This window comes from Colobus angolensis, unplaced genomic scaffold (genome assembly GCF_000951035.1).
Source record: "Colobus angolensis palliatus isolate OR3802 unplaced genomic scaffold, Cang.pa_1.0 Scaffold6, whole genome shotgun sequence".
Taxonomy (NCBI): Eukaryota; Metazoa; Chordata; class Mammalia; order Primates; family Cercopithecidae; genus Colobus; species Colobus angolensis.
In genome coordinates, this window is record NW_012119598.1 from 17,292,450 (window position 1) to 17,308,773 (window position 16,324).

The 16,324-nt window shown below is 45.4% G+C and overlaps 1 protein-coding gene across 1 annotated transcript in view; it reads right to left on the reverse strand.

Annotated features, from left to right (window-relative positions):
* Positions 1–16,324, reverse strand: part of ATXN1 (ataxin 1) — a 454,497-nt gene that overhangs the window by 4,916 nt on the left and 433,257 nt on the right. The window lies entirely within an intron of this gene.

Consider the following 16,324-nt stretch of genomic DNA (forward strand, 5'->3'; position numbering starts at 1 on the left):
GGAGGCTGAGGCAGGAGAATGGCGTAAACCCGGGAGGCGGAGCTTGCAGTGAGCTGAGATCCGGCCACTGCACTCTAGCCCCGGCGACAGAGCAAGACTCCGTCTCAAAAAAAAAAAAAAAAAAAATTCATGAAGTGGATTCTCTAATTAGAGCTTTAGAAGAGACTCCACAGAGTGAACATAGAGACAAAATGATGGTATGGAGGAGAGGGTAAGAGACAGATAAGATAAATTGAGAGGGGCCAACAGACACATAATTTGAATCCTAGGAGGAGGAAGAGAGGGGAGGTAATAGGGCAGAAGTAATATTTGAGGAGGTAATGGCTAAGAATTTTCCCACACTGAAGAAGGATAATAAAACAGTTTCAAGAAGGCCTAGCCCAAACAGGAAAAATAAAAAGAAATCCTCACTGAGGCAGATGAGAAATAAATTGCTATAAATCAAAGACATCTTGTAAACTACACAGGAAAAAAATATCATTAAAAGTCTCTAGAACAGGCTGGGCATGGTGGTTCATGCCTGTAATCCCAGCACTTTGGGAGGCTGAGGTGGGTGGATCACCGGAGGTCAGGAGTTTGAGACCATCTTGGCCAACATGGTGAAACCCCATCTCTACTAAAAATATAAAAATTAGCCGGGCATGGTGGGGCAAGAGCCTGTAATCCCAGCTACTTGGGAGGCTGAGGCAGGAGAATCGCTTGAACCTGGGAGGCTGAGGTTGCAAGATCATGCCATCGCACTACAGCCTTGGTGACAACAGAGAAACTCCATTAAAAAAAAAAAAAAAAAAGCCTTTAAAACAAAATACATATTACCTCCAAATAAGCAACAATTGAACTCACACTTTACATCTCAACAAAAATAATGGAAGCCAGTAGACAATGGAGACAATGGAATATCTTTACAGTGCTAAAGAAAAATAATTGCCAATTGAGAATTCTGTATGGAGCAAAACGGTCCTTCTAGAATAAAGGCAAAATAGAGACACGTTCAGACAAACAGTAATTAAAAGAATTCACCACCAACAGATCTGCATTACAGAAAATACTAAAAGGTGTTCTTTAGGTAGAGAAAAAACAAATCTAGATTGAAGTTTGTACAGGGAGGAATGAAGAGGAATGAAAATGGTAGATATGTGGTAAATCTAAATTAATATTGGCTGTATGTAACAATATTTAAAATATTCTGTTTTTTTGTTTTCTTTTTGTGAGAGGGAGTCTTGCTCTGTTGCCCAGGCTGGAGCACAGTGGCATGATCTCGGCTCACTGCAATCTCCGTCTCCCGGGTTCAAGCGAGTCTCCTGCCTCAGCCTCCTGAGTAGCTGGGACTATAGGCACGTGCCATCATGCCTGGTTAACTTTTGTATTTTTCGTAGAGATGGGGCTTCACCATGTTGGCCAGGATGGTCTCGATCTCCTGACCTCATGATCCACCCGCCTCAGTCTCCCAAAGCGCTGGGATTACAGGCGTGAGCCACCGCGCCCGGCCTCTGTTGGATTTTATACACATGCAGACACACAAAACCACACATACATAATTGAAGTACCAAAAAAACTTTAAAAGTAGTAAATTTCCACGGATTGTGGCTTTTCTACTTCATCTTTTTTGTCTCCTTTGTTAACTCTGATTGATATAGTTGTGATACACTTCTAGAATGACAGACTTTACTGGATCCACACAAAGCATGTTTTCAGAAGAGACAACTAGAGTACATTCATATGGGAGCCTGTAAGCATGAACCCATACGCCTGTGTGTATTGCTGGGGGGAAGTTTCATTGTTCTGGGCCAGTTTTATAATGTGAAGCAAGCTGAAAGTTTTTGAGTGCCTACTCTCTGTCAAGCTCTCAGGTACAAACTTTACAAAAAGTATTTTGTTTAATGTTCACAACAGTATTAGTATGGAATAGTATTGCTATTCCAATTTTATAAATTTTGTGAATAGTCACAGAGAGATTAAGTCACTTGCCTAATGTCATAGCTATTAGCTGATGGGTTTAGGATTTTATCCCAGTCTTTGGCCCCCAAACCCATTTTCTTTTTTCTATGCCTCCTGACCTCTACCCTTGTGAGCAAAGATATTACAATGCCACCAAAAGAGATGAACTCAGCATTCCCACTACCCCCCAGCAGTGGTGAATATTGCCTGAAATAAGTAGGATCCAAAAGCATGAGCTCATGGGCTTGTTCCATGGTACAGATCATTGTGATGTAGTGTCTGCCTTATAGCCACTCATACAATTCTAGTTACCCTGTACAAGTGTGCGACACTATTCAGTTTCAAAACTACATTTACATCACACACAGAAACATATATGTGCATATATACATAGACAAATACACTTACAAGTGACCGTATCAGATGGGGTTACCCACTGTATTCTAAGTAGGAGGACCGATCTGGAACTGGCTCCACAGATCCTCTCCCAAACCTTTCAGAGCCATTAACAACATACACTGAACAGAAGGAAACCAATCCCACGTCAAGTGGAGACTGTTTTGCTGAAAATCCAAGTCATAAAAACAAAACTCTCAGGTGTTAACATCTATCTCGTAAGACTCTCTACCAGAGTTGCTGTTTGCTTATTCTTGCCCATCACCAGGCAGAGGTAACGTGACATTCAGAAGACCAGAAGCCTTATTTCCAAACATGTCAGCCTCTTTTTTGGTTCTGTGTGTTCCTGGATAACTCCCTGCCTCTTTGTTGGCAGACAGCCGGACACCTACCCATGGAGAGGCCCTTGGTGTGTGAGCCACATTATACACACTTCGCAGGGCAGGCAATATTTAATTTTCTGAAAATAACATCTACTGTGTGCTCATAGATAAACCTATCTGAGGATTTCCACGTTACCAAGTATCTGTAGCCTCATAAATGTCTACAAGCCCTTTATAACAGGTACTATAATTGATGACTGCAAAAGCCAGGATACAGATGCTCATGTTCCCCACTAAAGACTTCATAATGTTGTTGGACGTTTTGAAAGCCTTTCATTATTTTCACATCTCAAAACTCCAAAGACACCACTCTTGTAATCCCAGCACTTTGGGAGGCTGAGGTACAACTGTGAAATAGCAAAAGAACGAACATAACTAACTCCATTTTTGTTTCAAGGGTTTTACCCTTTCCTGCAGGTAGGCTAGGATAATTTTATCGTACCGAGATAATATACACAAACAACAATCATGTACTTTTAGAAACTAACTCTGGGATTAAAGGGGAAGTAGAAAAACAACTAACTATATATTGGTAAAGACTGGTAGGAGTGGCTGGGCACGGTGGCTCATGCCTGTAATCCCAGTACTTTGGGAGGCCGAGGCGGGCGGATCACCTGAGGTCAGGAGTTTGAGACCAGTCTGGCCAAGATAGTGAAACCCTCTACTAAAAATACAAAAGACTGATAGGAGCATTGTGACCTGACCAAGGACAAAGAAGTTCTCAACCTTCTCGAACCCTCACTGGTGCTCAAATGTCTACGGTCCTCAGTTGCCTCGATACCAACCTCCTTGTCTCCCCCATAGCCCCTTCCCATAAAAACCCTCCAACCAGCCTAAAAAATTGGAGATGGTACTTAATTTTTTAAAAATTATTATTATTATTTCTTGAGATGGAGTCTCACTCTGTTGCCCAGGCTAGAATGCAGTGGTACAATCTTGGCTCACTGCAACCTCTGCCTCCTGGGTTCAAGCTATTCTCCTGCCTCAGCCTCCTGAGTAGCTGGGACTACAGGCATGTGCCACCACACCTGGCTAATTTTTGTATTTTTCAGTAGAGACGGTGTTTTGCCATGTTGGTCAGGCTGGTATCAAACTCCTGACCTCAGGTGATCCGCCTGCCTTGGCCTCCCAAAGTGCTGGGATTACAGGTGTGAGCTACCGTGCCTGGCCTGGAGATGGTACGTTAGAAGCCTAGCTCATCATCTTCTCAACTACGCTGGCTTTCCCAATAAACCTGCGTTTCCTCTCACCAACCTCATCTCTCATATTTGGCTTTTGAGTGGTGAGCAGCCAAACCTAAGTTCGGTTACAGAGGCGGGAGGGTCACTCGAGCTACTGCACCACTCCAGCCTGTGTGCCAGAGCAGGACTCTGTCTCTAAAAACCAAACCAAACCAAACCAAACTCCAAACCTCCAAAGACAGGCCTTAGAATTAAATGCTGTGGTGTGAACCATAGCTAGAATAGCCTACCGAAAAATTCACGAGAGAAAAGTGATGGAGAGAGAGAATATTTGAGATGTGCACTAAAATAAGATGATGTTAATGAATTTTTTGTTTTGTTTTGTTTTTTGAGACAGAGTCTCACTCTGTCTCCCAGCTTGGAGTGCAGTGGCACCATCTCAGCTCACTGCAATCTCTGTCTCCTGGATTCGAGAGATTCTCCTGCCTCAGCCTCCTAAGTAGCAGGGATTACAGGTGCCCACCACCACCACCCCTGGCTAATTTTTTATATTTTTAGTAGACACGGGTTTCCCCATGTTGGCCAGGCTGGTCTTGAACTCCTGACCTCAGGCGATCTGCCTGCCTCAGCCTCCCAAAATGCTAGGATTACAGACATGAGCCACTGTGCCCACCTGGCCTGTTAATGGAATTTATGTTAACCTAGATAGGCTTGGGAGATTCTTCTTTAATCATTTCAAAGGCTTCTCTTTGCTTCTTTTTTGCCTAAATTCTGCCTTTGCTTCCTGCCAAAGGAGCTGTGTCACCCTGTGAAAAGATGCCATGACCAGCTATCAGCTGGGTCCATGAAAGCTGAGGTGGGAGCAGAAGATTATTCAGATAATCTGATCATTGTAGGCACATATTGGATAGCCTGCCAGCCCAATGCTAGTTTTCTCCTCACTAATTAGTTTGAACTATCTAGACAATGCACTTGGTCCCCCGCTTGGAGTCTGAATGTATGTGGAGGAAAATAACTTTTTTCCCCTTTCTTTGGTGAAAGTTAAAATCTTGTTGCACACATCTCAAATAGGTACACTCATGTATTCATAGCAAATCTATTTTTGTTTTATAATTAGGTGTGTCACAAGGATATACACATTCTTAAAGGTTAACTGATCATTAACGGTTAATGAAGAAATCTCACTGAGGGATTTTTCAGTGAGAATATATATAATCAAATCTGTTGCTTGAAATTCCCTTGGAGAGGAGCCTTCTCCATCTCAAAACATGCTGTCACTGCCAGTGGGGACTGGTTTGGATGTGAAACAGAGACGGTGTGATTTTGTAGGATGATATCATCTTCAACTGGAACAATGAGTCTGTGAATTCCTTGAATTTAAGACCCATATGGGTGTTCCTTATGATGCTGACAGCTTCAAAATATTGTTATTATTATTATTATTTTTTTGAGATGGAGTCTTGCTCTATTGTCCAGGCTGGAGTGCAGTGGCGCCATCTCGGCTTACTGCAACCTCCACCTCCTGGGTTCAATCACCTCCTGGGACTACAGGCATGACCCACCACATCTGGCTAATTTTTGTATGTTTAGTAGAGATGGGGTTTTACTATGTTGGCCTGGCTGGTCTTGAACTCCTGACCTCAAGTGAGCTGCCCACCTTGGCCTCCCAAAGTGCTGGGATTACAGGCATGAGTCACCGTGCCTGACCTCAAAATAATATTGAGTGTTCCTAACGACACACGTCAGGCTTTGCAGCTTTAGTAAAAGTTCAACAAGTGCACACCAAGCACCTGCGAAGTGTTAGGAACCTTAGAAGAGCACCTATGGGTTAAGACCTAGTTTCTTGCCTCCCACGAGGAGACAGAACATACATGCAAAACACAACACTTCACAAGGGCACATCTGGACACCAGTGACCACGCTATCTGATGATGTCCACTCAGATGTCAAACAGGCAACTCAAAACTTAAAGTGACCTAAAACACATCAGACCTCCCCACGTGCCCATGCCCGGTGGCCATCCCAGGTTCTTCCCCATCTCCATAAATGGTATCCCATTCTTCTGGCTGTCCAGTCAAGGACCCAGGAATCACACTTTCTTCTGCTCTTTCTCTTACATCACATACATCCCAATGATAAACAAACTGTATGGGTTCCTTTTCCAAATACACCTAGAATGAGATTATTTTTCACTACCTCTACCACCTCTGTCCTGGCCACGTTGCGTCTCACTCGCTCAGTCACCATATGCAAGCTTGATGTGGTCTGCATGTGCACCTTACTCCCTACACCACACCAACAGTGGTCTCCTTGCCGGTCCTTTAACCCCACTTGCGCCTTCCATCTGGGCACCTGCTACTCTCTCCATTCATTTGGAATCTTTTTTGCCTCATGTACTGTTGCCACCCACCCTCCTTCACAGAGACAACTCCCCTGACAGCTCTATTTAAAATAACAACACTCTAGTTTCCATAGTTTCTCTTTTCTTTTTTTATTTTGAGATAGGGTCTTGTTCTGTTGCCCAGGCTGGAGTGCAGTAACATGATCATGACTCACTGCAGCCTTGACCTCCTGGGCTCAAGAGATCCTCCTGCCTCAGCTGCCTGAGTAGTTGGGACCACATGCATGCACCACCATGTCCAGCTAATGTTCTGTTGATGATGATAATGATGATTATTATGTAGAGAAGGAGTCTTGCTATGTTGGCCAGGCCGGTTTCAAAACTCCTGGCCTCAAGTTCCCTCTTGCCTTGGCCTCCCAAAGTGCTGAGATTACAAGCATGAGCCACCTAGCCTGGCCCCTTCTCCTCTTTATACCAGGGATCTCCAACCCCCGGGCAATGGACCGGTAGTAGTCCATGGTCTGTTAGGTACTGGGCTGCACAGCTGGAGGTGAGCGACCATTCCCCACTGAGCTCCACCTCCTGTCAGATCAGTCGCAAGCATTAGATTCTCATAGGAGCATGAATCCTATTGTAAACTGAGCATGCAAGGAATCCAGGTTGTGTGCTCCTAAGAGAATCTAACTAATGCCTGATGATCTGAGGTGGAACAGTTTCATCCCAAAATCATCCCCGTCCCTCTTCCCATCCTGTGAAAAAATCTTCTTCCATGAAACCAGTCCCTGGAGCCACAAGGGACTGTTTACCTTCTTATGCATTCCTTTTTATTTACTTGGGTGAGACGGGTTGATCATGAGGTCAGGAGTTCGAGATCAGCCTGGCCAACATGGTGAAACCCTATCTCTACTAAAAATACAAAAAAATTAGCCAGGTGTGGTGGCGGGTGCCTGTAAATCTCAGCTACTCAGGAGGCTGAGGCAGGAGAATTGCTTGAACCCGGGAGGCAGAGGCTGCAGTGAGCCGAGATCGCGTGATTGCACCCCAGCCCGGGCGACAGTGCCAGACTCCATCCTAAAAAAAAAGAAAAAAAAAAATCTGAAAGAATAGTTCTGTTTGCCTTCTGTATGGAAAAACATTGCAATGGTACAACTGGACAACAGGGGGCAATAGAGAGACTGCCTGTCTTTTTTTTTCCTTTTTCTTTCTCTTTTTTCTTTTTTTTTTTTTTTTACCAGCCAGAACTAAAATGGGCTATGGCCTCCCCCAGGGAGAGGAGCAGTGCTTTCTCCAGGTTGTGGCTTACCCGCTAATAGGCAGCTTTCTCAGCGGAGCCATAGCCACCTCACCTTGTCAGATGCTGAGGTCGTCATGATTTTATTGAATCATATTTCAGTTATTTTCTCTCCACTCTCGTTCCTGCAGCTGTGTTAGTAATCATTAAGTCATTTTATGATCTTGCTGGGGTTCCACACATTTTCCAGAATGGTTTCTGATGAAATCTCAATGAAAATAAACTCATGGGAGCAGTACCACAGATAACCAAAGCATGTTACATAATGCCAGACAGCTCAGTAGAGCCCATTTTTTTCATCCAATAAATATATCCTGTTTCAAACACACTAAGCAGTATGTAGGATAGCCTTTGTAACTTTTCTTTCTTTCTCTTTTTTTTAGATGGATTCTCACTCTGTTGCCAAGGCTAGAGTACAATAGTGCAATCTTGGCTCACGACAACCTCTACCTCCCAGGTTCAAGTGATTCTCCTGCCTCAGCCTCCCAAGTAGCTGGGATTACAGGCGCCTGCCACCACACCAGGCTGATATTTTGTATTTAATAGAGACAGGGTTTCATCATGTTGATCAGGCTGGTCTTGAACTCTTGACCTCAGGTGATCCACGCACCTCGGCCTCCCAAAGTGCTGGGATTACAGATGTGAGCCACCGTGCTCAGGGATGGCCTTTATACTTTTGTCAGCTTGAGGCCCCTCTGTTTTTCATCTCTGGATGCACTGTCGCCAGCACCTCTTGCTTTTGGGGGTGGACCGCCTCCCACCATCCTTCACTCTTTCCCTTCCTCTTCCTGCTGCTGCCAGCAAGCCCATTTGCTCATCAGTGCGGTTATAAGAGATCTGCCTACTTCTTCCCTCCAGCCCCCTCAACCAACTCCTCTAAAATCATCACCTCCAACTCCCATTTGGGATGGAGGAACCAAGACAGGGAGACAACACAGACTCACTTCTGGGCTCATACTTATTTATTCAGTGTCATCTTCCTAATCTGACTAGTGACTGGCTTTTAAGAAAAATTTTAGCTCCTCTGTATGAAAATTCAATAATATTCCTTTTACCACTTAGTCAATAACTACTGTATCTAAACACTATGCACATACACGCATATTTATGCTGTTTGATTGTATATTTCAATCTTAGATTGGTGCTATGTCTATATACACACATATGTACATATCACCAAAAACAAGATAGAAAGAAAACAAAGCGTCTGTTGTTTAAATATGTCTCCCTTTTCCTTCACAAGAGTCCCTGTTTTCACAAATTGCGAAGGGCATCTGTTTCACAAAACATTTTGTCGTGACACTATCCCAGACACACAAATTTCGCTTGCTGCTGGGAGCAGTGAAATCTCTCATAAGCTCGATTTCAGTGAGTATGTCTTGTTTTTGGTGAAATTATTAAATTCGGTATTCTTTTGTCTGCAAGTGAAATTCTCAGTCTTGTTTTACCTGTAAAGGCCGGTCTGCTCTCCTGGAAGGCTAGTCTGCATGGTTACATTCTCAGCATGAAAAAAATCAGAAAACCCTGTCTCAAGGATGAAGGGGGTAAACGAGAGACCCGTTTACTGCAATGTTTAAAAATCATTAATAAAAACAGTCAAAACTCTTTGGCTGAGTGTAAAATCTCTGTGAGTGTTCTATTTAAAACACTGAATCATGTTCACGCAAAGCCTGACTCAGTCCTTGGTGGAAGTGTTTCAGGGTTGTTCAGTAAACCCACACTCTAGCACCGGGACGCCTCCTAACACAAATCCCAAATTAAAAGCTGGGATTTTCTCACACGTGGTAGCGTGGCTCACAGAGTTCCCTTGTGGGAAGGCCCTGTGGGGAGGCTCAGGGCTGGCCAGGAAGGACACAGTCCAGCAAGTGACCACAGCAGCTGTGACACGGAAGCCCTCAGGCACACAGGTTCTAGCTCACTTGCCTTCCTTTTCTGGAGCCTTAAAATGTGTGCCTTAGGCAGGGCAGAGTGGCTCATCCCTGTAATCCCAGCACTTTGGGGGCCTGAGGTGGGAGGATCACATGAGCTCAGGAGTTCAAAACCAGCCTGGGCAACATGGCAAGACCCCCATGTCTACAGAAAAATACAAAAATTAGCTGGGTGTGGTGGTGTGTGCCTGTGGTCCCAGTCACTAGGGAGGCTGAGGTGGGAGGATTGCTTGAGCCTAGGAGGTCAAGGCTGCAGTGAGCTATTGTGGTGTCACTGCACTCCAGCCTGGGCAATAGAGCAAGACCCTATCTCAAAAAAAAAAAAAAGATGTGCCTTAAAGAACAACATAATATTCAGTGCTAAAAAGAAATGAGCTATCAGAGCAACAAGAAGACATGGAAGAACCCGAAATGCATATCGCTAAGTGAGAGACGCCAATGTGAAAAGGCGACATACTGGATGATTCCAACTGCATGGCATTCTGGAACAGGCAAAACTATGGAGACAGTAAAACGATCAGTGGGATCCAGGGGTTTAAGGTGGGGTGTGGGGGACAAATAGTTCATGCATAAGGGATTTTTAGGGTGGTACAGCTGTTCTGTATAATACTGTAATGCTGGATACATGACATCAGAAATTCATCAAAAACAGCATGTACAACACAGAGTGAACTGTAGTATAACTATGGACTTTAGTTAAAAATAAGGTATCGGTACTGGCTCATCAACTGTAACCAATCTATCACACCAATGCAAGATTTTAACAACAGGGAAAACTGTTCTGTGTGTGGGACCTCTCTCTACTTGCTGTACACCTAAAACTGCTTTAAACAATAGTCTTTAATTTTTTAAAAAAATGCTATAAACAACAATGGTTGGAGAGAATCAAAACATGTAAGATGACCTAGTTGGGAGCACGTGTAGCACATAAAGTTTAAAGCAGAGCATTTTTCTCTTTTTTTTTTTTTTTTTTTGGAGAGGTTTTTTTTTTTTTTTTTTTGGAGAGGTACAAAGACCCACAAACAAAAATGCGGTTTGACATAGTTTCTCTGTTGGAGCCTTTCCAGCATCAGAACAGATAGGAAGTGTGTATTACCAACAACTGCGGCACAAATCCAGGGCTGCGCTCTGCACACAGGGCAGTCACCAACTATCTATTTTTTGATACGTTAGGATTCATCGCCACCAAGCTCGGCATGTTCAATGTTGGCAAGTGGGTCTGCCTTGGCTGCAAAGGGACTGACTCTAAAAGCTTATGTGCCGCCCGCATGAGGGCCTTGGCTATTTTTAGGTACCAGCTAATCCATTCAATGCATAATGCTACCATCGATGACTCACAGCTCACAGCAGTCAAACTGAAAAATAGTAGAATGAAAGGAAAGCCATCGGTAGACACCCAGTAAGTACATCATGATAACAACTGCTGTACAAGCACACACAGGCACACTCACACCCACGCCAGGACAGTCGGGAGGAGGAAATGGCACTGAATATTAAGCAGCCACCAAGTCAGGAAAGCAGTCACCTCAGGAGGTGCTGGGAAGTGACAGACGGCCCTAATAACACACAGAGCCTGGCATTTAGGAAAGAAGCAAAGGAACGTGTCAGCCCAGAGCACTTTACCAATAAATTTTACAACTCCACTGAGCAAATGCTGTGTACTCTTCAGAGAAGCTGAACCTAGGAAGGGCGAAACAGAAGGATGGGATAATATAGAACGCCGCCAGATGGAAGCCAAAGGCTCCCTGACTGGGGCCATCCTGGGCATGGCTGTCCCAGCAGACACGTCGCTAACAGCCTCTTGCAGAAGAGGAGCCTGGGAGCCCTTGTTTCTGCATTGGTTGTCTTACCTATCTGGAGGGCTGGAGCACCAATGCATCCCTCACGTCCAGTTCACGCTCAGAAATAAGACTGATATGCTTACGCAGGCTGGCATGACATCATTTAGCCTTACAAACAGCAACGGCGAGAAGGGTGCTCTCCTCGGCCACTCGCGGGACTCCACCCCGAGGATTACAGGCAGGGTAAAAATGGCTTATTGTGCTCATTGGAAAAGTTCAGCCTCTTTCTAGACTTTCATCAGCTGCTTCTCCTTCCAGAAATGCTTTTTAGAACATGAGGCCTTTGATTTATTTTTCAGCTGTAAATCACTTTCTCAGGGCCAGCGCCATGTAAGTTGAAGCAGGGAAGGGAAAACTAACATTGCACAAGGTCCCAGTGCTACTGACGGGTGAGGGATACGTTCAGACTCAGCTCTCTTCAGGGCCAGTTCCTGCATTTGCCAAGCAGCTAACCTACTTCCTACACGAGGAGGAGGTGCGAAGCCCCATCCTTCTTTTCAGTCACATTGGCCCCCACGTTGATGCTATCGCTTGGGGGGTCCCATCTGGGATGCGCCACAGACTTATGGCCTCAAACCTGGAGGATATTAAGTGGATTCTATTTGGCAGTGAGGCTCAAGGGAAGTGATTCTGTCATCCTTTGGGACTCTCAACCAGAATCAAGGCATGCCAAAGTAGCAACTCTCTTCCAGGGTGGGGAACGTGCAATCACCTTTCACTGAAGAGGAAGGAGGCTTCCTTCGGTGCACACAGTAACAATGGACAACACCTGGCATTCCCCTTTCCTCCTACAGCATCTAGGTGGAGGCCTGGGGGATGCATAGACGCTTTGCCCAAGCGAGAAACGCTGCACCAGGCAGGGCAATGCCACAGTGATAGTGACAAACACGGAAAAGCATTTTTCTCCTACATTGCCTTGTCTGGAGCGTCAGCTGGGACAACGCTGGGGGCATCTTTCCACAGTCTTAATGAGGAATTCAGCCCCTTAAAAATAATGCCCAAACTAAAACACCCCTCAGTTTTATACGAGATGGCTTTAGTTCCCACCAGGTCTGTATGCCGCTTAGCATGAGGTTCATACATGAACATGTTCATCTTAATACCCTTCTTGGTTTTTGGTTAACTGATGCTAATCAATTTTTACAAGATCTGTGCTGTTCTGGAAAGTATAAAAGTGAAGCATTAAAAAGCCGAGCAGTCTCGAGAGATTATCTCCTATGAAGAATCCTATGTGGCCGGGCGCCATGGCTCACGTCTGTAATCCCAGCACTTTAGGAGACCGAGGTGGGTGGATTGCTTGAGCCCAAGAGTTCCAGACCAGCACGGGCAAGATAGTGAAACCCTGTCTCTACAAAAAATACAGAAAATTAGCTGGGTATAGTGGCACACACCCATAGTCCCAGCTACTGGGGAGGCTGAGGTGGCGGGATCAATTGAGTCCGTGAGGTTGAGGCTGCAGTGAGCCAATGAGCCCACCACTGCACTTCAGCCTGGGTGACGGGACAAGACCTTGTCTCAAAACAAGCAAACAAATGAACACAAAAACCCACACACACACAAAAACAAAATTCATTTGCCTGGCTTAGAGAGGAGAGAGCTGCAGCTCAGAAAAGTGAAATAACTTGTCCTGCCAGAGACCCAAAGCCGCACCCCTGGGTCTGTCACCACCATACCGTATCACACGACTTTCCCTGGGGGTGTGATGTTGGGGGGGGGGGTCTTATGAGGTCAGGCATCCTCAAGAGTCTGTTCATGCAGGATTTCTGCCTAGAGTCACAATGCCATCTGTTTTGGAGAAAACCATCTCTTCTTCCACAACTTCCCCAATCAAATTTGTGATTTTGCTTATTAAGCTCAACAATTTGCACATTTCTGAATTTCTCTGTGGGTGCAGTGTCAGCGATGCCTAACCAGTTGAGAAGACCGGGAAGATTCTCCAGGCTAGAGGAGAAAACCCCTCAGGAAGGCACTGCAGACGGAGAGAAGGATGTAGCCTTTGGAACCTCAATTAAGTCCAGATATGAATTATCTCTCCCTCCCATCTCCCCCTCTCATGCTCTCTGTCTGAATCTCCGCTGACTCGGAACCTGTCACTTGTGGCAAACACAGCTGGTGGAGTATTTTAGCTGTGATGATGTCAGCCGATTTCTGATAGGCTCCTCGGTAAAGTGACAAATCATTGGTTGCGTCAGGGCCTTGCACTTTTGTTTCTACACCGTGAAGCCCTAGCTGCCTTTTCAGCAGGTCTCAGCACACTTGCCTTTCTTTGCAGAAGCCCTTCCCGGCATGCAGCACAGCCACGCGGGGGCCCGACCCCACAGACCTGCGAACAGGCCCTGACAACACTTCTACCTGCTTGTCTGCACCCTGGCTGTCAGTAGAGAGACTTAGTGATCTCACTATGGGAAAAACCATGAGAACAGGGCTCTGACTTCACAGAGAAGCCAATTTCTCTTTCATTCAATCAATAATTTTGCAAAGTTTGGAGAGGGAAAAACACACCTAGATTCTTCCCCTCCATGAACAGAAGAGGGCTGTAAGGGGCTGGGCACGGTGGCTCGTGCCTATAATCCCAGCACTGTAGGATGCCGAGGCGGGTAGATCATCTGAGGTCAGGAGTTCGAGACTAGCCTGACCAATATGATGAAAGCCTGTCTCTACTAAAAATACAAAAATTAGCAGGGGGTGGTGGTGTGTGCCTGTAATCCCAGTTACTCGGGAGGCTGAGGTAAAAGAATCACTTGAACCCAAGAGGCAGAGGTTGCAGTGAGCCAAGATCACCCCATTGCACTCCAGCCTGGGTGACAGAGTAAGACTCTGTCTCCAAAAAAAACAAAAAATAAATAAATAAAAATAAAAATAGAAACATAATAATTAAAAAAAAAATAAAATAAAAAAATAGAAGAGCCTGGGCTCTGCGGAGGCTGCCAGGCCTGCGGAGTGCGGCCCACAGCTGAAGTGTCCGCCTTCATTCTCAAGCTGAAGGAGATGCTGGCCGGCAAGGAACCAGTCGCATTTCTAAACAAAACCTCTTTTCACACTTGCCTCTGTTCACAAAAATGTTTTAAGGATTCTACGTACCCTGAAAAGCAATGACTCTTCGCCCATGTTTATTTTCCGTGTTTCACCTGGGGTCTGTGAAGAGTCAACTTTGCTCAAGGCAGTGCATTTTCTTTCTCCTAGTACCCACTCCTAATTCATGCAGGAAGTGAGCACCCACTACAGAGGGCTGGTGAGCTCTGTTCTTATGTCATTTATTTAAAAATCTGATTTTTTTTTTTTTTAATCAAATCTTCGGGGAAATCTTTCTTGGGCCCTTTCAAAGACTGTAAACCTACAGTGACATCTCATAATACAAAGAAGAGTATCCAGGGCTGAAAGCTCTCGCCAGTGCAGGGCCCTGACTTTGTGCAAGCCTGTCATTCACGAGCAGTTCTGGAAAACTGATTTCGTCCTTTGCTCACTTGGGCTTTTAAAAAATGCTCAAAAAAGCCAGACATGGGGACTCGTGTCTGTAATCTCAGGGCTTTGGGAGGCCGAGGTGGAAGGATTGGTTGAGCCCAGGAGTTTGAGACCAGCCTGGGCAACACAGCAAGACCCAATCTCCACTAAAATGTTTTTTACTTTTTAAATTAGCTGGCCATGGTGGTATGCACCTGTGGTCCCAGCTACTAGGGAGGTTGGGGAGGATCGCTGGAGCCTAGGAGGTCAAGGCCACAGGGAGCTATGATTGCACCACTGCATTCCAGCCTAGGAGACAGAGAAACACTGTCTCAAAAATGAGAAAAAAGAGCCCAAAATAATTCAAACCATTAATTAGTTTATCTTTTTTTTCTTGTTTTATTTTATCTGAATGTCCCAAATAGCAGCTATTTCATGACTATTTTCAACTCAAGCTGGAAGGAGGCTCCGTCCCATTTGAGTGTTTTCAAATCCTAGATGGAAACACTTGTAGAAAGTGAGCTCGATAGCCAGGAAAGCTCTCAGCTGCAGGCTGAACCTGCTGGACTCCCAGCAACCTGGGCAGTGAAAGAAACGGGCTGTGGAATAAATGCATGTAATCGATCTAAGAACCTGGAAGAGGGTGGATTGAAGGAGCCTGTGGAAATTAAGAGAGTTAACCATACTTCAAGGGACTCATCTTGGCTACAGATGACTTTACCCCAAGCCCAGCAGGTCACCTGGGACAGCCCTGACTTCTCAGATTGTATTAACCATGCTTTTACTTTCTGATGCTTTGATATTTTAGGGTCTTGCGGATCCCAGAGGTATAGTCTCTCCCAGGATTAGCTAATTCCTAGAAGCCTGACTTTCACATGCAAACCAACCAGTCCAGAGCTAATTCCTAGGAGCCTGACTTTCATATGCAAACTAACCAGTCCAGTCCAGAGCCCACTCCCCAACAGACTCCTATATGGGTCCATCACACTTGGGGCTAACTTTTTTTTTTTTTTTTGTCTGAGACGGAGTCTTGCTCTGTGTCCAAGCTGGAGTGCAATGGCCTGATCTCGGCTCACTGCAATCTCCGCCTCCTGGGTTCAAGCAATTCTCCTGCCTCAGCCTCTGGAGTAGCTGGAATTATAGGCACACACCACCACACCCAGCTAATTTTTGTATTTTTAGTAGAGACGGGGTTTTACCATGTTGGCCAGGCTGGTCTCGAACTCCTGACCTCTGGTGATCCACCCGCCTCAGCCTCCCAAAGTGCTGGGATTACAGGTGTGACCCACTGTGCCTGGACCTTCCACCTGTATCGATCACCCCAGCACCAGCCGCCAGACAACTAGGGACAGCCCCTATGCCCCAGAGCACATTGGAATTATCCACTCTAGCTGATCCTAAACCTGTTTATCCTGCCTCCCATGAAACCACAATAAAGGCTGTTGTTTGCCATATTTCCCCTCACTCTCTCCGCCTCCTGACCCACCTGGTGCTTCCCCAGGTTCCCCCCACTTTATGGTGCTCTACACTTCTTGGTGTAGAGTGCCCCTTCCTCTCGGGATCAGAGAGTATAACAAATTATCT